This window comes from Panthera pardus, unplaced genomic scaffold (assembly GCF_024362965.1).
Source record: "Panthera pardus isolate Hobbes unplaced genomic scaffold, ASM2436296v1 HiC_scaffold_26, whole genome shotgun sequence".
In the NCBI taxonomy this organism is placed as follows: domain Eukaryota; kingdom Metazoa; phylum Chordata; class Mammalia; order Carnivora; family Felidae; genus Panthera; species Panthera pardus.
The window spans coordinates 1,048,865-1,066,963 of record NW_026526832.1 but is presented as its reverse complement, the minus strand read 5'-3'; the positions used below and the strand labels follow the sequence as shown (position 1 = coordinate 1,066,963).

Here is an 18,099-nt window from a genome sequence, read left to right as displayed (position 1 = left end):
CGAGATCATGACCTGAGCCGAAGTCGGACGCTTAACCAACTGAGCCACCCAGGTGCCCCTCCATTTTATTTTATTTAAAAAAATTTTTTTAATGTTTATTTTGAGAGAGAGAGAGAGACAGAGTGTGAGCGGGAGAGGAGCAGAGAGAGAGGGAGACACAGAATCCGAAGCAGGTTCCAGGCTCCGAGCTGTCAGCACAGAACCCAATGTGGGGCTCAAACTCACGAATCACGAGATCATGACCTGAGCTGATGTTGGACACTTAACTGACTGAGCCACCCAGGCACCCACCCCCCCTTTATTTCCATTTTAAAGATGAGGAAACCAAGACTTAGGTGCCTAAGTTGCCGTGACTAGGGTCATCCAACTCCTTAGTGGCTGCAACAGTCAGGGTGCTGGCAGGAACCCGAGGACAGATTCTGGGGAATTTCAGCAGGATTCAGTACTCTTTACAAAAGTGAGGACAGGCTGTAGGGAAACTGCAAGGGACAGTGCGGTATTTGGGAACACTACCTGGCCCTGAGAAAGAGAGAAGAGGACACAGTTACCAGAACCTGGAGAGAGATCTGCAGTGGGAGGAGTCAGCAGCCCCCAGAGACTCAGGAAGAAGTCAGGGGAACAACAGCCCACCTGTCTCTCCTGATGGGAGACGCTCATTGACCTCATCAAAGCCAGAGAGCAAGGGAACCTGTTGTGGTCTATACAGGCCAGCCTCCTGCAGCATAAGACAGGGCAGAGAAGAGTTAGGAGCAGCTCCGCATTGGGTTAAGCAGACAAAAGATAACCAGCACGGAGGTGAACCATGGCTAAACCTCAGACTTCCTGTCTCCTGTTCCTTCCTATGCACTTTCCATAACACTGTGGCTTAGACACATTGGGTTCTAGCAGAAAATTCAGAGAAGATCCCTCCAGAGACCACTTTTAGGTCTACAACATCCCTCAGCATTGAACTTTAAGCCAGTTTTTCTAAAAACTGCATATAATGTGAGCGTTAGCCTCTCCACGAGGACAGACTAATGGTAGCTGCAAATCAGACTGAGTCGGGCAGCTGGCGTGCAGGCCAGGTCAAGATGGCGGGGCTGGCAGGTTAGAGAGAGCTCCCTCTGAAGTCATCACTGGTTCTTGGCCATCACATCTTGGCAGAAATGCCTCAGAGTCTTTAATGCAGCTACAGTAGGTATTAGCCATGGCGAAGTATTAACAAGAAAAGAACTATCTTTTGCATCTGGCAATTAAAGTATCTTGAAAGAAAGACTTCATCTCACAGCATTGTCTATAATGATGTAATTTGCACTTGGCTATTGGGGCTTTATTTTTATGTAATGCCCTGGCATGAAACTTCAGGTTTTATGAAAAGGAATCATCTTGGGGCATTGGAGTGTTCTAACTTGAGCGAGTTCTTTATTCACCTTTACCCTTAGTTTGTTGGGGGTGAAAGTCATAAAAGAGTTTAATGACAATAGCCTCTTCCAAACCCAGGAGCTATGAGAGCAGCTTAATGAGAAATGCAAACCAATGTTCTCATCTGAACACAAACTCACCCAGAGGTCACGGAGAAAGAATTCTCAATTCCTGTCCTAGCAGAATTGTTTCCAAAGAAATGAAGCTATGGTCACATGCAAGTCTTATGCCCTGAGCAATCATGTTCCCCAAAGAAAGTTAATAGCTAGAGTCTATGGTGACTTTGCTACAAGTTTAATACAGCCAGATCATTCCCCCAATCCCTCTGCCAGGTAAACCCTTATGCACTGTGCATTTCCTGCCCTGGGCCGAGGAAGGGTTTTCCCAGCTCTGCTATTAAGCAGTTTCCCTGGTACCATTGGAATCGCCCGAAGAGGCACAGAGATAAACCAGTGGATTCTCATGGCAATGGCTCTGGCACAGGAGTCTCCTTGCTGTTTCTGCCTCACACCTACTTGCTGATCCCTCTGTTTGGACCACTCTTACCCCAGATTTTGGCATGGGGTGACTAGATATCCAGAAGTAGATATTCATCCAGAACTGCTGGATGAAATGATAATTCTACGTTTACTTTTTTGAGGAACCACGATACTGTTTTCCACAGTGGATACACAATTTTACATTCTCACCAGCCCATCTAACCTACTTCTACTTCTGTATCTCATGTGGTGTCTGTCCCTACTCTTACTTGAATGTAAGCTCCACGAGGGGAGAGATTTGCTTCTCAAGTGCCCAGGCACGTGGTAGTGGGCGATCAGTAAGTATTTGTTCAATGAATGCAACAGGATGGGGTGCCTCAGACTTCATCTGCAAGCTGAACCCCTTCAAGCCAGCTTAATGCCAACAGAGCCTCCCTTGGCCCACCTCCTCAGAGGGCTCCTTTTCCTTTGTGTGTTCCTCTGTCGGCTCTTCCTCCTTTCCCCTTTGTATTCTGGTTGTCTGTGAATTTGCAGCCTCTCTCCTGCTGAATCCAGAGCTCCTTAATGTTAGGGAGCATGGTTTGTTTATTGATGGCCTTTTGCCATCTTTCTGGTCTAGAGGATATATGCTCAACACACATTTATCAGAGGAAAGTTCTAAATACCCGGTCTGAGTAGCAACACTGTGGGGGCAGGGCTTGAGCACTTCCCAGCTCTCTAAACACAGCCCCCCAGAGGTTGCTCAGCTGGGTGAGAATCCAACTTCCGCTCAGGTCATGATCTCACAGTTCGTGGGTTCGAGCCCCACATCGGGCTCTGCGCTGACAGCCAGGAGCTCAGAGCCAGGGCCTGCTCCAGATTCTGTGTCTCCCTCTCTCTCTGCCCTTCCCCTGTTCACGATCTGTCTCTCCCTCTCTCTTTCTCAAAAATAAGTCGACATTAAAACAATTTTTAAAATAAATAAATAAATGAACAAAAAACAAACACACACAGCACCCTAGAGAACCGGGGGCTGTGTGGCCTCGGCACATGCCTCGTTCTCTGAGCCTGGTCCTCCTGTGTCTGATGATGGGGTTGGATCCATGACCTCTCAAGTCCTCTTAGATATTTAGGTGTGCTGTAGGGCCATGCCTTTGGCGAGAAGAATACAGTCTCATCTCTGAGAGCCCATAGTCTGATATGGATAAAATAAGCATGTCAAAAAGGTTAAAGACTCAGAGGAGCTGGTACCCAGAGCAGCCCTTGCCGGGCTGGACTGTGCACTGGGCCTCTCCCAGCCACACTCCCCACTGCTGGAGCTTCAGGGCACAAAACACCAGGAAACTCCAGGGGCATGCACTTCCCATTCTTGTTGAAAAAGAAAAAAAAAAAAAAATCTTTATAGCTCACATGATTTCATTTGGTTATTTTAAACTGTTTATTTTTCTGCCCCATCCCCAGGGAATTAACATTTGCAGGCAAAATTGGACTTGCCTTTGCTCAGCTATTTATGTATAAATATGACTTGAGCAAAGTCTCTAAAGGACAGCCAATCCTGCCTACGCCATTCCCCTTCCCTCTTATTTCCTAAGAAAAACGTAATGAGTTTGTACCCAAGAGTGAAATGTTTCAGTGACACTTAAAGCCCTCCATGAATTTTTAAAAATCTTTTCAAATGCATAAACAATGCACGAACAGTATTCACAGACTATTTGAACACATCACTCATAACCTAACAACCCTAACACACAATTCTTTTTTTTTATTTTTTTTATTTTTACCAATGGCCTTTCAGTTTTACACATATGAATACATAGGTTAAATTGTAGTATTCAGGAGCGCCTGGGTGGCTCAGTCGGTCAAGCGTCCGACTTCGGCTCAGGTCACGATCTCCCAGTCCGTGGGTTCGAGCCCCACGTTGGGCTCTGTGCTGACAGCTCAGAGCCTGGAGCCTGTTTCAGATTCTGTGTCTCCCTCTCTCTCTGACCCTCCCCCATTCATGCTCTATCTCTCTCTGTCTCAAAACTAAATAAACGTTAAAAAAAAAAATTTAAATTGTGGTATTCAGACCGTAATACAACCTTGGATTCTACATATTCCTCTTAAAAAATTTTTTTTAACATTTATTTATTTTCAAGAGACAGAGAGAGACAGAGTGCAAGTAGGGGAGGGGCAGAGAGAGAGGAAGACACAGAATCCGAAGCAGGCTCCAGGCTCTGAGCTGTCAGCACAGAGCCCGACGTGGGGCTCAAACGCACTAACCGCGAGATCATGACCTGAGTTGAAGTCAGACGCCTAACCGACCGAGCCACCCAGGCGCCCCTACATTTTCCTCTTAAGATCTATAAACCAATACCCATTTTTCCAAATGTATTCTTTTCAAATGTCACAATTCCATAAATCCGGGTCGAATCTGTCATAGATTGATTGCCCAGTGAGTTGGGTGCTGTGCCAAATTGGCTGCAGAGAGATAAAAGTTGTCTCTGCCCGCAAGGAGTTTACATTCTCTTGCAGAGATTGTATACATATACATCAGACAACCTCAGACAGCCAACGGTTACGTGCAAAGATATGTGTGGTACCAATGGCGATGCACTTGTGGAGCAGGCGTTCTAGGCAGTGGAGAGTTTCTCAAGGGCTGGGGAACTGAGAAGCCAGCCTCCCCTTGAAGACGAGAGTCAATTTATCCACAATGAGCCGCAGAGGCAGAGAGAAGGGAAGGGAGAGACGGTTCAGACAGGGCCAAAGCATGAATGTGCTGAACACGGAGGCCTACGATTCATTGGGGGCCACTGAGGCACGTAGCCCAACAGGTATAGAAGGCAGATTTGTTAAGAAATGATGGGACTGAACACAGGCAGGTGGTCATGAGGGAGGGATTTGGAGTTTCCTCGAAAGCTGGACGGCAATACAGGGTTGATGTGACTAGGATGAGGAGGGGGACATGGGGAAACCAGTGCTACGGTCCCACTGGCCTGGCAGGGGTGGGGGGCAGGTTGTCGTACCGTTGTTCTGTTTTCGAGATGAAGGGGATCTAACCGTCTAGATATAGCTGGCAGATCAGGGGAGATTTGAGAGACAGGAGAGCAGGAGGGGGAAGGAAAGCAGGCCCCAGGCCTTGGGAATGGATGGCATCCCAGGACTCCCAAGCAAACAAACAGGGCAAGGCCTCGGGATCGCCGCTCCATGCTTCTAGAACAGCGCCTGACACAGAGGGGGTCCTTATAAGGATTGAACCAAGTCTACCTTTGCAAAATTTCTGGACAGAGTTCAGCAAATCTCTAGTCCTTTTCCAGGCCTCAGTGGCAACTCCCTAAGATAGCATTATTTTTTCAAGTGTGCCTCATAGTCATCTAGGGCCAGGTCAGGCCAGGAAGCACGTGAATCTCAATAGCTAACAATCGTGAGCCTCACTGAGGCCTGTAAGGATCAGCACTTGAGATCCCAGTTAGTCATCCGGGAGCTGCTTCCTGCCTCCGTTGCCTCACTGCCTTCTGTTTGGGCCTCTCTGGGGTGGTAAGAGGATATTGTCTGGACTCATCAATTATTACCACAGGAAGGCAGCTTGCACAGAAGCACATGTCCTCTCATCATTAGACAGATGAACGGAGTCAGGCCCAGGAGGGAGGGGGGCTGACCTGAACCATACACGCCTGATGTCAACTCACGGTCTAGCCTCATTCATGTAGGAATTTAACAAATAGTACTGAGCACGTGCAATGGCCAGGCAGTGTTTCTAGTGCTGGAGATACAGACAAAGCTGCTGAGGCAGGGAGAGAAATCACGGAGATAAGTAAGGTGGATGGCAAGAGGTGCCAACGAAAAAGCAGGGGAGGGGGGAGAATGGGGTGCGATGGGGGGTTTGCAGTTGTAGAGAGGGTGGTCAAGGAAAGTCTTGGGGAGAAAGTGATATTGGAACAGAAAGCAGGAGGGAGCATGGGACTATCTGGCTGAAGAGTGGCGCAAAGGCCCTGGGGCAGGAGTGGGCCTGGCATGTTCCAGGAACAGTGATGAGTGATGTGAGAGGAGAGTAAGAGGAAATGAGGCCTGAGAGATACTGGGGGCAGGCTGTGTAGAGTCTCAAAGTCCATTGAGAGGCCTTTAACTTTTATTCTTCTCACCCACTGCTCATAGTGTAATTCATGATCCTGCCTTTTCCTGTTGATTCTCAAGGGTGCTGAGACTTCTGTGGGCAGAGGGGAGAATGAGGCAGCCATCAGGATTCTTGAAAACATATAAGAGTGGTGTGGACAGCTGCCTGGGCCACCTATGCTGGGCCCACCCCCATGCCCCTTCTTCAGAAGTCTTTTAGGCTGACAGGACACTGTGGCCTCCTATTTCAGGATAAAGAGAAAGAACACAGAGAAGCAAAGCAAAGCCAAATCATTGAGTATGTAAGATCTGCAAAATGTCACAGGGGAGCAAGTTCATAGCTGAAGCAAGTGCAATGAGCTGAGTCAGAGTCCAGCAGGGCCATGCCTTGGCTGAGTGAAGAGTAGAACCAAATATATTTTTGTAGAAGTGCCTGGCAAATAGTGATGCCCTAATGGTGATCCATTTTATTCTAATTTCTAGCGTTCCATGCTCCCTGCCAGCACTCCATGCCCACACGAATAAGGCGTCTGCTCCGACTGGTTTCCCAGGGACCAGTGTGGATACCAGGTCCTGGGTAGGCAGCTAAAGCAGTTGGTTGATTAGCACTGTTATTTTATAGCAAGCTCTTGCCTGCCAGGGCCTCCACTCCCCAGAAGGAACTGTTACACGTCCTGGGGCAGAGCCAGGCGGGCAGATCCATTTCTCTGGACATCTCAGCCTCTCCTAGTGACCAGGCCCCTCTGCTCTGTGGGTGACCCAAAAGGGTATGCGCAGAACAAGAATCAAGGGCCAGACCAGTGTTAGAGTTCAGTCAGCTGGTTTTGAACTCTGGCTCTGGCCGCGATCTTCACTGATGTACCTTCTCTCTCTCCCCCACGATGATCCAGTTCAGGAGTCAAGATCAAGTCAATTTCACAATCACTTATTAATTCCTAGCTTCCAGGCACTTTATCTATGACAGGGAATACTAAAATTCATAAGGCATGGAACTTTCCAGCAGAGATATTGAATCTATTGCACGTTTGGTGTGCATGCATACACATGTGCTAACTCACACGTGCTAGTGGGAGGCAGCCTGGGATATTAGTAGGAAGAGTCCCGAGTTAGAGTGGAATGGTTTTGTCCCACGTCCCAGTGGGCTTTTGGGCTTTTGCCACTTGTGTTCTTGAAGTCTTGGCTTCCACTGCCATTCAACAGGGATGATGAAGCTTGCCCTGTCTGCTTAGCTTGTCGGGAGGACTGGATGGGACCATGTCCATAAGTGGTAAAGTACTCAACACACACAAAGATTTTACACTCGTGAATGTTCACACCACACATGGGAACACAGAAATGCACAGGTATCATCATAAGTCAATAGGAACAGGCTAAACTTTTTAAAAAAGGGGGGCACCAGAAGCACCTGGGTGGCTCAGTCAGTTAAGCGTCCGACTCTTGATTTTGGCTCAGGTTATGATCTCACGGTTCATGAGCATCGGGCTCTGTGCTGAGAGCTCAGAGCCTGCTTGGGATTCCCTCTCTGCCTTTCTATCTGTTCCTCCCCTACTTGCGCGCATGCACATGTACTCTCTTTCTGTCTCTCTCGTTCTCTTTCTCTCTCAAAAATAAATACACTTTTTTTTATGGGGGGTACCAATGGCAGCAGGAGAAGAAACCTCCGAAAAGGATGCAGGATGTCATTCCTGTTTTGTTTTGTTTTTTAACGTTTATTTATTTTTGAGACAGAGAGAGACAGAGCATGAACGGGGGAGGGTCAGAGAGAGAGGGGAGACACGGAATCTGAAACAGGCTCCAGGCTCTGAGCTGTCAGCACAGAGCCCGATGTGGGGCTCGAACTCACGGACCGCGAGATCATGACCTGAGCCGAAGTCGGCCGCTTAACTGACTGAGCCACCCAGGCGCCCCAAAGGATGTCATTCCAAATGCATCTCCATGTGTGGGTGTACTGGTTGATGCAGGGCTATGTGTTGCCCAGACCTAAAGCCCTGGCCCCCAGAGTCCCCCTAGCTCTCCAGCAGGACAAGAATGTCCCTCCTGACTCTCAGGAGGCCGTCTCCTCCCCCCGTGAGGGCCATTATTATTGTCAGCTCTACACATTATTAAGTATGTACTAAGGATGAGACACTGGAGCCACAAGGAGACTAACATTTGTGAAGCACCCAGAACCATTTACACGACACCATGCAAACATGTGATAGTCATTACCTCACTTTATTGTTGACCATAACTCTGCAAGATAAGTATTGTTACTTCATTTTACAGAATAATAATAATAAATAATACTGTTAAATGCTTTCAGGTGATAGTCTAATCCTTGAGGTAAGTACTACTATTATTTATCCCCACTTTTTGGAGGAGGAAACTGAGGCAACCTGAGGTTAAGCAACTTTCCCAAGGTCACACAACTGGTTTGTGGCTGTGGCTCACATTAATTCCCTGCCTTTCCTACTGTCTATGCTGGATCACAGAGGACTACATTTCCCAGACTCCCTTGCTCTCTGGCTTCCAGGTCGATTCAGCCCAAAGGGAAGCAGTAGTGGGAGCTTGGAGAGAGGGATGAGGAGAGAAAACAGAGTATTTTCCCCCCATTCCTCTCTCTTTGCTTCCTGTGGTGTCTCTGGCGACAACTATATCTCCCACCCACATCTGCTCTACAGGCTGTCATTCCGTGGTCCCAGTTTCCATCAGGCAGCCTCCATGTACTTCTAGATCCCACCACATGACTCCATCTCTGGGCGTTAGCAATATTACTTCCTCCCCTTATTGCACCCCTGGTAGAGTAACTTCCTGTTCTTGCATTAGGCTTCTTAGTCCTTCCATTTCCAGTCACCAATTCCCTGCATTCAATCTCCTCTTCTTTTTTTTTTAATTTAATTTTTAAAAATTTAAACCCAAGTTAGTTAACATATAGTGTAATAATAATTTCAGGCATAGAATTTAGTGATTCATCACTTATATATAACCCCCAGCCCTCATCCCAACAAGTGTCCTCCTCCTCTTTTTGTTTTTTTTTCCCTAATGTTTATTTTATTTTTGAGAGAGAGAGAGACAAGCATGAGCAGGGGAGAGGCAGAGAGAGAGGGAGAACACAGAATCTGAAACAGGCTCCAGGCTCTGAGGTGTCAGCACAGAGCCCGATGCTGAGCTCGATCTCACAACCTGTGAGATCATGACGTGAACCTAAATCAAGAGTCAGAAGCTCAACCGACTGGGCCACACAGGTGCCCCGAGAAGACATCCTTTTAGATATCAAAATATACCTTGAAGCTATAGTAATAAAAATAATGCAGTGCAGACACAGAATCAGTGGAACATATCAACAGAACAGGATACAATCTAGAAACAGCTGGGACTTAAGAATATTTTACTTGTTAAAGGGGGCATTTCAATAATTGGAGAAATGCTACTAGAGGGATTAATTGACCCATAAATTTGGGAAAAGATCCCCAAATGATTCCAAATGGATTGAAGAGCAAAACCACATGAAAGTACTAGAAATAGGGGCACCTGGGTGGCTTGGTCGGTTAAACAGGCGTCTGACTCTTGATTTCAGCTCAGGTCGGGATCTCTTGGTCGTGAGACCGGCGCTGAGCATGGAACCTGCCTGGATACTCTCTTTCCCTTTCTCTCTGCCCTGCCCTCATTTGCACGCTCACATGCACATGCGCTCATGCCTGCTCTCTCTTTCTCTCTCAAAATAAATAACTAAACACTAAAGAAAGAGAAAGTACTGGAAATAAGTAGAAGTGAACTTTTTTTTTAATCTTAAGATTATGAAAGCTCTTTCCAAGCAAGACCAAGAAAATACAAAAACGGTAAAAGGAGAAAACTGATGGGTTTACGATTTATATAACAATTAAAAATATAAATTTTGGTATAAAAAGGAACTTAAAAGTTCAAAATACATTCTTCCCTAACTGGCTTTGTCTGCGATCTCCGCAGCACTCTGAAAACAGGGAGGAGGCTGGGACTTGATTTCTCGGGTGCCCTTCTTGTCTCTGGAATGGGGGCAATTATACTTTTCTAGCACTTCACCTAGCCCAAGACACAAGGAGCTCCCTCACAGAAGTGGGGAGATCCTGCCTCCTCCCTCATGGTTGGTTTTGTTGAGTCTTTAAGCTGCAAAAATAAGATAAGCTCAAGCCAATAGTATTTGGAAAGTGGGGCAGGAACACCCTTTTTAAAGAAAATTATCCACTTGGCCTATGTATTTACTCATAAATACATGGGAGAGGGTTTGGGTGAGGGACAAGAAAGCGTTCTGAATAACTGAGGAGTGGGCATCTAAAGCAATACAGGGGAGAAGGAGACATCACCCAGGGCAGGACAGCCTGACAGAGCACTTAAGTCTTTTTTTTTCTGTTAAGGGAGTGCAAGCAGGAGAGGGGCAGAGAGAGGGACAGAGGATCTGAAGCAGGCTCTGCACTGTCAGCACAGAGCCCGATGTGGGGCTTGAACTCATGAACCTCGAGATCATGACCTGATCCAAAGTTGGATGCTCAACGAACTGAACCACCTACGTGCCCCAGAGCATTTAGTTCTTCATTTGTTGGTGAGGCTTTTTCTCTTACAGAAAACTTTAGCACAAAATGGCTTTAGTTATTTTCCTCCTATGGTATAAACTGGGTCTCTAAACTATTCACGTTATTTTCTTTCTAGTGTACCTTTTTTCCACATTTCTGAATTAGAGTTTTTCTTTAAGTTATTTAAATATATAGAGTAAAAAGTAAAGTAAGTTTAAATATTACGGGGTTCTGGTCCAATTGCTGATTGGACATTTGTCCCAACTCAGAACACTAGACTTTTTTTTTTAAGGTTATATATATTTTTTAATTTTTTGAAAATTATTTTAAGGTTTTATTTTTAAGTAATCTCTATACCCAACATGGGCCCAAACTTACAACCCTGACATCAGGTCATGTGTTCTACTGACTGAGCCAGCCAAGCTCCCCCTAGAACACTAGGCTTTTTGTCCAAATGTGCTTTGTCCTGAGGTTTGTTACTCTTGTGGACTTATTTCATGAGATCGTTCAAATAAATGAAACTTGTTTTTGTTGGAAAAAAAATTGAAAAGTAAAAGAATGTAGTAGATCCATTCAAAGAGTATCTATGATGACTTTTCAAGAAAGAAGGGAAAAAAGAAAGATGAAAGAAAAAAAAGGAAGGAAGGAAGGAATGGAGAGAGGGAGGAAGGAAGAAAAAAGCAAGTCCTCGGACATAGGAATGATATGGTCTCTCCTTTATAAAAAATAGAAAAATAAAAAGAAGCTTACTCATGTGTATGTGGATGAAAAGGTCTGGAAGGACACCTGGCAAGCTCTCCACGGTGGTTACCCTCCAGGAAGTGGGAGGTGAAGAGAACAAAGGGGGAAACAACTCTGTTTGCCTTATACATGTCCCTATTCTTTTTCCTTCAAGGAGCATATGCTACTATGTAATTTTTTATTCCAATGAAAAAAATGTAAGCAAAGCTAGAGAGGCAGACTCAGGGTTCGAATCCAAGCTGCCCCCTGATCCCGGGCTCATCTCTGGGATCACCTGTAGAGCAGAGCCACAACCCAAGGTTGCTGAGCGAGGACAGTGCGGGAAGAGCGTCTCTGGAGTCTGGTGGTGGGAATGACCACTGAGCCACGAGGTGGGTGGAAGAGGACAAGGACCTTCCAGGCAAGGGGACTTTGAGGGAAGAGAACAAAGCTTTCAAGTGTATTAGAGACAAACTCTGGGCTGGAGGGCTCGGACAGGCAGGCAGGCAGGCAGATGCTAGGGGGTGAGTGGAGAGGTGAGGAGGAAGCAGCAAAAAGGACAAGGGACTGAAATTTGATTCTGAAGGATTGGGAAGCCGGTGCTTGAGGAGAATGATCTAGATAGCAGTTCCCAAAGTGTGGTTCAAGGACCCCCCCCCCCCAAAGGGTCTTCAAGACCCTTCCAGGGGGGACTGTGCATTTAAAACTATTTTCACAACAATGCTAAAATATTATTTGCTTTCTCTGTCCTCATGCTGAGTGTGCAGTGGAGCGTTCCAGAGGCTACGTGGCATGGGATGGCATCACCACTCTGATGTTAACATGTAATGGGTTTCTTTTTATTTTATTTTATTTTATTTTATTTTGGGAGGTTCTTTTTAATGAGTGAATTAAAATTTCTACAATTTCCCACTTTAATACTGAATACAGTAAATACTGATAGACATAACCACATAAACAAAACTCTTTGGGAGCCTCAATAATTCTAGCACGTGCTAGTATACAACTCTGTGTGTGCGCACGTGTATGTGTGTATGTCAGTGAATAAACGTGCTTTTTTTCTGGACTGGGACTCCAAAGTGCTCGTCAGTTCTCCAAGTGCTGATACACCAAACATAAAAGTGGTAAATGATCACCTTGAAGAGGCAGAAAAACTGAACACCATGACGGATCAACAGTCCACCAAGAGGTGGGTTTTGGGGGCAACGACGTGGCTTTACACGGTAACGTAATCCCTTTGTTTGCCTCCAACCTGGGGATAATAATACAGTTCTATTTACGTCACAGGAAGGTATATGTGAAAACATTTTGCAGATCAGAGATGACTCAGAGACCATCAAAATCTTTGCCAGTGTTTGTTTCTAAAACACATGAAATTCAAGTTCCTGAGACCTTTGCGCCTTGACCTCTACCCTGGCTGCAGTGAGGAGAGAAAGTATGGAGTCTCGGGCTGGTGTTTGCAGTTTCCCTTGCAGCCACACTCTGGATGACCGAACCCAGAGAGAAGATGAGATGTGGGCTTGTCTGGTCATCGGGGTAATACCTGCACGTTCACACATCACTTGTTCTTGTGTTGTTTGGCCGAGGGCCTGCCTGGCAGCTTAGCTAGCTCCTGCCTAGAAATGGGATGAGATGAGAATAGGCCAGGACTTGTTACTTGCTCCCGATGGAGCCTTTCCCAGACACTTAACTTCCCTCTCTCACCATAGGTGGCTTGCACAATTACTTCAATATCCTTCCTATGGGCAATGATACTCTTACTTTCCTATGCTTCTTCCGCAGGCCTTGGGGTATTGAATATTTAACAGGGAGTGTGTGCCCAGGCCAGGCTGAATGTGAGGAAGGGACTGGGATCAGGACCCAGGCCTCCCTGGGCAATGATTTTCAGGCAAGCAAGTTAAGAATGTTGAGTGCCGGGGGCGCCTGGGTGGCTCAGGGGTGCAAGCGTCTGACTTTGGCTCAGGTCATGATCTCGGTTCGGTGAGCTCGAACCCCAGGCTCTCTGGGTCAGCATGGAGCCTGCTTCAGATCCTCTGTTTTCCCCTCTCTGCCCCTCCCCAAGTGTCTAAATAAATAAGTAAATAAATATTTGGGGCACCTGGGTGCTCGCGCAGTTAGGCTCAAGTCATGATCTCACAGTTCTTGAGTCTGAGCTCCGCATCGGCTCACTGCTGTCAGTTCAGAGCCCACTTCAGATCCTCTGTCCTCCTCTCTCTCTGCCCCTCCCCTGCTCTCTCTTTCTCTCAAAAATAAATAAAGAAACATTAAAAAAATGATGAGTGCCAAGTGGCCCATGAAAACTGGAGCTCTCCCTCAATAAAGGTTGCAGTTGAGGAAAAAGAGCCATAAAACCACACTGATCTCTATTTTAATGAAAACACCTTCTTTATTGATAACTAGCTTAGGACGATTGAGTTGGGCAAATTCCTAACAATACTTCCTCCGAGTTCTAAGGCAGCTTTCGTTCGTAAATGCCAGGTATGAATTTCTCAACGTCGTACCTTCATGAAACATAGCAAGTTTAAACATAACCATTCTACTATGCCCACCTCTGAATTCGATCTTATGTCCTGAAAATGGCTAAGACCTTTCAAGGTGTTAATTAATCTTTCAATAGCTTTCTATTTAATAGCTGGAAACTTGACCAAGCTATGTGATCCTTATAAAACCTTAGACAGTTTGGGAGCCAGTAAGAAGATGAAGTCCAACAGATGTGAGTTTGGATTAGCTGGTGACCTAATAGTTGGTAAGCTATTTAACATCTTTAAGCCTTGGTGTCCTCACTTGTAAAAGCATACTCACAGTGTATTCAATAAATACAACTGGAACGTTTAACACATGCTGGCCACTCTTCTAGGCACCAGGCATACCAGGGTAAAAACAAGACAGACATGACCCCTGCTCTCATTGAACTTCTTGCAGGACGTGGATACTAAACAAAGATTACCTAATTAGGTCGTTAATTCCCTTTGCGGTCACAGCAGCCACCTCTGCAGATGTGAGCATAAAAGAGGCAAGCAAATTCAAAACTGGCGTCCCAATGCTATTTATTAGTTTTGCTAACAGTCCTAAGTGGTATAGACACGTGTTGTGAATTACTTCCTCCTTTAGTGTTTGCATATATTTACATGGTTAGAAGCAACAGCAGGCCCCTGATTTGGATGTGTGTCCTTCACAGATAAGAAGACAAGCATTCCTCCCGTGTGGGGGCTAGGAGCTTAACCTAAGGCGAAAAGCTGAACTTGTTGCTAATTGTTGTCAAGAAGAACACTTTAGCATTAACATTAACTGGACAGGCGGTGTTTACCTTATGAGCCCCAGAGCCTCAGGCGAGTGGAAGGTGTGGGCACAGAGTTTTGCAAAGGTTCTCTGAATATGGATGTGCATCAAGTATTGTCCGCAGAGTGAAAGTGTGTTGTTTTACCACATATGGACATGACTATAATCTGTGTAGGTGCAGATTATAGGTGCAGTGGTGTAGGTGTAGTTGTAGGTGTAGGTGATGTGATTAATGCAGTATAGATTCCTTGAAATAAATTGTTGAAGTCTTCCCAGCCTTTTTTAATAACATACTTTGCCAGTCAATTCTTATCCTGCCTCTTTCTGGCTTAAACCCTTTAATGGCTCTTCATTGCTCAGGGTAAAGTCCAAATTCCCTCCCAGGCACTGCCCGATTCTGCTGACCTCTCTTGGCATGTTCACTCCTCCCTCCTACCCCTGTCTATCCACCAAGTCCTAACACGAAGGCTCTTTCAGGCCATGGCTCGGAGCACTCACTGCTCAACTCAATATTTGTTCTGGCATGAACAGATCCAGTGCTCCTGAGTGGTAAAAAAATATCCACCCTTCTGGCAGGCATCATGCCCTTTGAGATGGGCATGGGTCCACTAGGGCACCGGCTCAAGCAGGTCTCACCTTGGGCCAGTGAGTGCTCGCCTAGACTGCCTCTCCCCTAGACTCCTGTGCACTCTCTCTCTCCACTTCTCTCTCTGGGAGTCATCGAGGCCCAGGCAGAGGTGAAGTCCCCCTAACTTCTTCCTCTGCACTGTTGCAGCAACCCTGCCTTGCTGTCTTTCCAAACAAGTGCGTGAGCCATTTTCTGAAGTAAAGCCATTTTCCCTTCAAGGGTTTCAAAAAGAAGCAATCTTGGAAGTCACAAAACTTCTTTATGTCAGTTTTCCATGGACTCTCTTCAATGTTATACGGAAACCCAAGTTCATAATGGCCATGACTTTACATGGCTATGCATGAGAATTATTCAAATCCCTGGGGCAAGATTCATTGATAAAGATGAGGAGAGACATTTTTTACTCTTCTCCCCACCCTAAAACCCTCCAAAGAATGAAAAAGAGAAACAACTCCCATCTTTTTTTTTTTTTAATGTTTACTTATTTTTGGGAGAGAGAGAGAGAAAAGCGTGAGCGGGGGAGGGCAGCGAGAGAGGGAGACACAGAATCTGAAGCAGGCTCCAGGCTCTGAGCTGTTAGCACGGACGGAGCCTGACTCGGCTTGAACTCATGAACCACGAGATCGTGACCTGAGCTGAAGTCGGACGCTCAACAGACTGAGCCACCCAGGCGCCCCCAAATCCATCTTTTAAAAGAGGAGAAAAAAGAGAGTAATCACTCCATTTTTTTATTGTGAAATTTCATGCTAACGAAAGAATGTACTTAACATATATGAACAATTTAACTAATAGAAGTTAAATGAACACATGTACCTACCAGCCTGCTTTAAAAAGAATCTGACTTAAGTAGTGCCTTAGAAAGGTCCTGTGTATGGGGCGCCTGGGTGGCTCAGTTGGTTGAGCGGCCGACTTCGGCTCAGGTCATGATCTCGCGGTCCGTGAGCTCGAGCCCCGCGTTGGGCTCTGTGCTGACCGCTCGGAGCCTGTTTCGGATTCTGTGTCTCCCTCTCTCTGACCCTCCCCCGTTCATGCTCTGTCTCTCTCTGTCTCAAAAATAAATAAACGTTAAAAAAAAAAAAAGTCCTGTGTAGGCTTGTCCAATCATATCCCTTCCTCTCCCTCCAAGCAGTACCTACTATCCTGAATTCTGATTTAATCATTCCCTTCTTTTTCTTTAGAGATTTGTTCATGTATGTTTTCCTACACATATTTTAAGTTGAGGGAATTTTTGCACTTACGGAAATCACAGAATGTATATTCTTCCATGACTTTTTTTTTTACTGTATGTTTTTAAGACCCATCTATGCTGCTGTGTGCAGCTACATAGTTCACTCATTTATTTTTTATTTTTTTAATTATTTTTTGAGAGAGAGAGAGAGACAGAAACATAGTGTGAGCGGGGGAGGAGCAGAGAGAGAGGGAGACACAGAATCTCAAGCAGGCTCCAGGCTCTGAGCTGTCAGCACAGAGCCTGACACAGGGCTCGAACTCACAAACTGTGAGGTCATGACCTGAGCTGAAGTCAGCTGCTTAACTGACTGAGCCACCCAGGTGCCCCTAGTTCACTCATTTTTATTGATGAATTGCATTCCATTGTTTCAAAATGTGACCCTGTATTTACTCACACTCCTTGTAGCTATCATTTGCACGTTTCCTGCTTTTTGTTATTACAGCTGGTATTGAACATCCTTGTACCTGTCTCCAGCTTCTATGACATGAAGAAGCTGTTGACTGCCAAGTAAAGGTAAGGGCATTGCTCTGGAAAAGCCCATCTTAATGGTTCATTGTTCAGAACCATAAGGCAACATTTGGAATGACTCCAGAGAAGTAACTCCAGCCTTCAGGATGTAGTCAGTAAGGAGGAGGAAATAAAGAAGTCAGGTATAAGTGCCATGTTCATTATCTATGTCCAAGCCCCCTACCTGAGGGAATCTGCTAGAGGTGAGGGGGGATAAAGGAGGCAGGAAGAGGGAACAGTAATTATCAACAGTAACAGAAAGCCTGGTATGCACTGAATGTTTGTGTTCCCTCAAAATTCCTATGTTAAGACCTAATCCCGAAGTGATGGTATTTGGAGGTGGGGCTTTTGGGAGGTGATTAGGTAATGAGGGTGAAAGCCTCATGAATGAGATTAGTGCCCTTTTAAAAGAGACAACCCCCCCCCCCCCCCGAGAACTCTCTCACCCTTTCTACCTCATATAGACACAGAGAGAAGATGCCCATCTATGAACCAAGAAGTGGGATCTCATCAGACACCTACTCTACCGGCACCTTGATCTTGGACTTCCCAGCCTCCAGAACTGTTGAGAAATCAATGTTTGTTGTTCAAGCCCCCCAGTCAGTGGTGTTTTCTTATAACAGCCCAAATAGACTAAGACAAAGTTTATCTTAGGGAGTATTACCACACTGACTTCCTACATCCTGAAAACTCAGAGAATGTGGCCCTAGACAAAGCAAAAACAGATTTGGGGACAATGCTCAAAGAAAATAAATAATTTAAAACTCTGGTCTGTCGAGAGGCACCTGGGTGGCTCAGTCAGTTGAGCATCTGACTCCTGATTTTGGCTCAGGTCATGATCTCACAATTCATGGGATCGAGCTCTGCATTGAGCTCTGCTCTGGCAGCTTGGAGCCTGCTTGGGGTTCTCTCTCTCCCTCTCTCTGCCCCTCCCCTCTTCTCTCTCATGCATGAACCCTCTCTCTCTCTCTCTCAAAAATAAATGAATAAACATTAAAAAAAACATGACTGTAGTCTGTCCAGATCACTTGCCTCATCTTTCTCTAAACTGATTTTTAACAAAGAGCTGCTCTTTTTTCAAAGATGAGCAATAGTCAGAAAGACTTATGCATAATTAGTGCAATTTTCAGTAAACAAGCTGGTATTTGTAGCCTCTCCTCCCCAAAACCCTAAAATGACAGTGAAGAAATATAAAAGGGTCTAACTCCTAAGGGAGTGAAAGGCAACTAAGTTAGCAAAGTGGAGGAACATATGACT

General features: G+C 45.7%; 1 long non-coding RNA gene across 1 annotated transcript in view; it reads left to right on the top strand.

Annotated features, from left to right (window-relative positions):
* LOC109263919 (uncharacterized) overlaps positions 1-17,810 on the top strand; it is a 39,308-nt gene extending 21,498 nt beyond the window's left edge. The window contains exons 2-3 of the long non-coding RNA XR_002078472.2: positions 16,778-16,848; positions 17,307-17,810. This is a non-coding gene — a long non-coding RNA (uncharacterized LOC109263919). The remainder of the gene's footprint in view (positions 1-16,777; positions 16,849-17,306) is intronic.
* Positions 17,811-18,099: the final 289 nt, after the last annotated feature.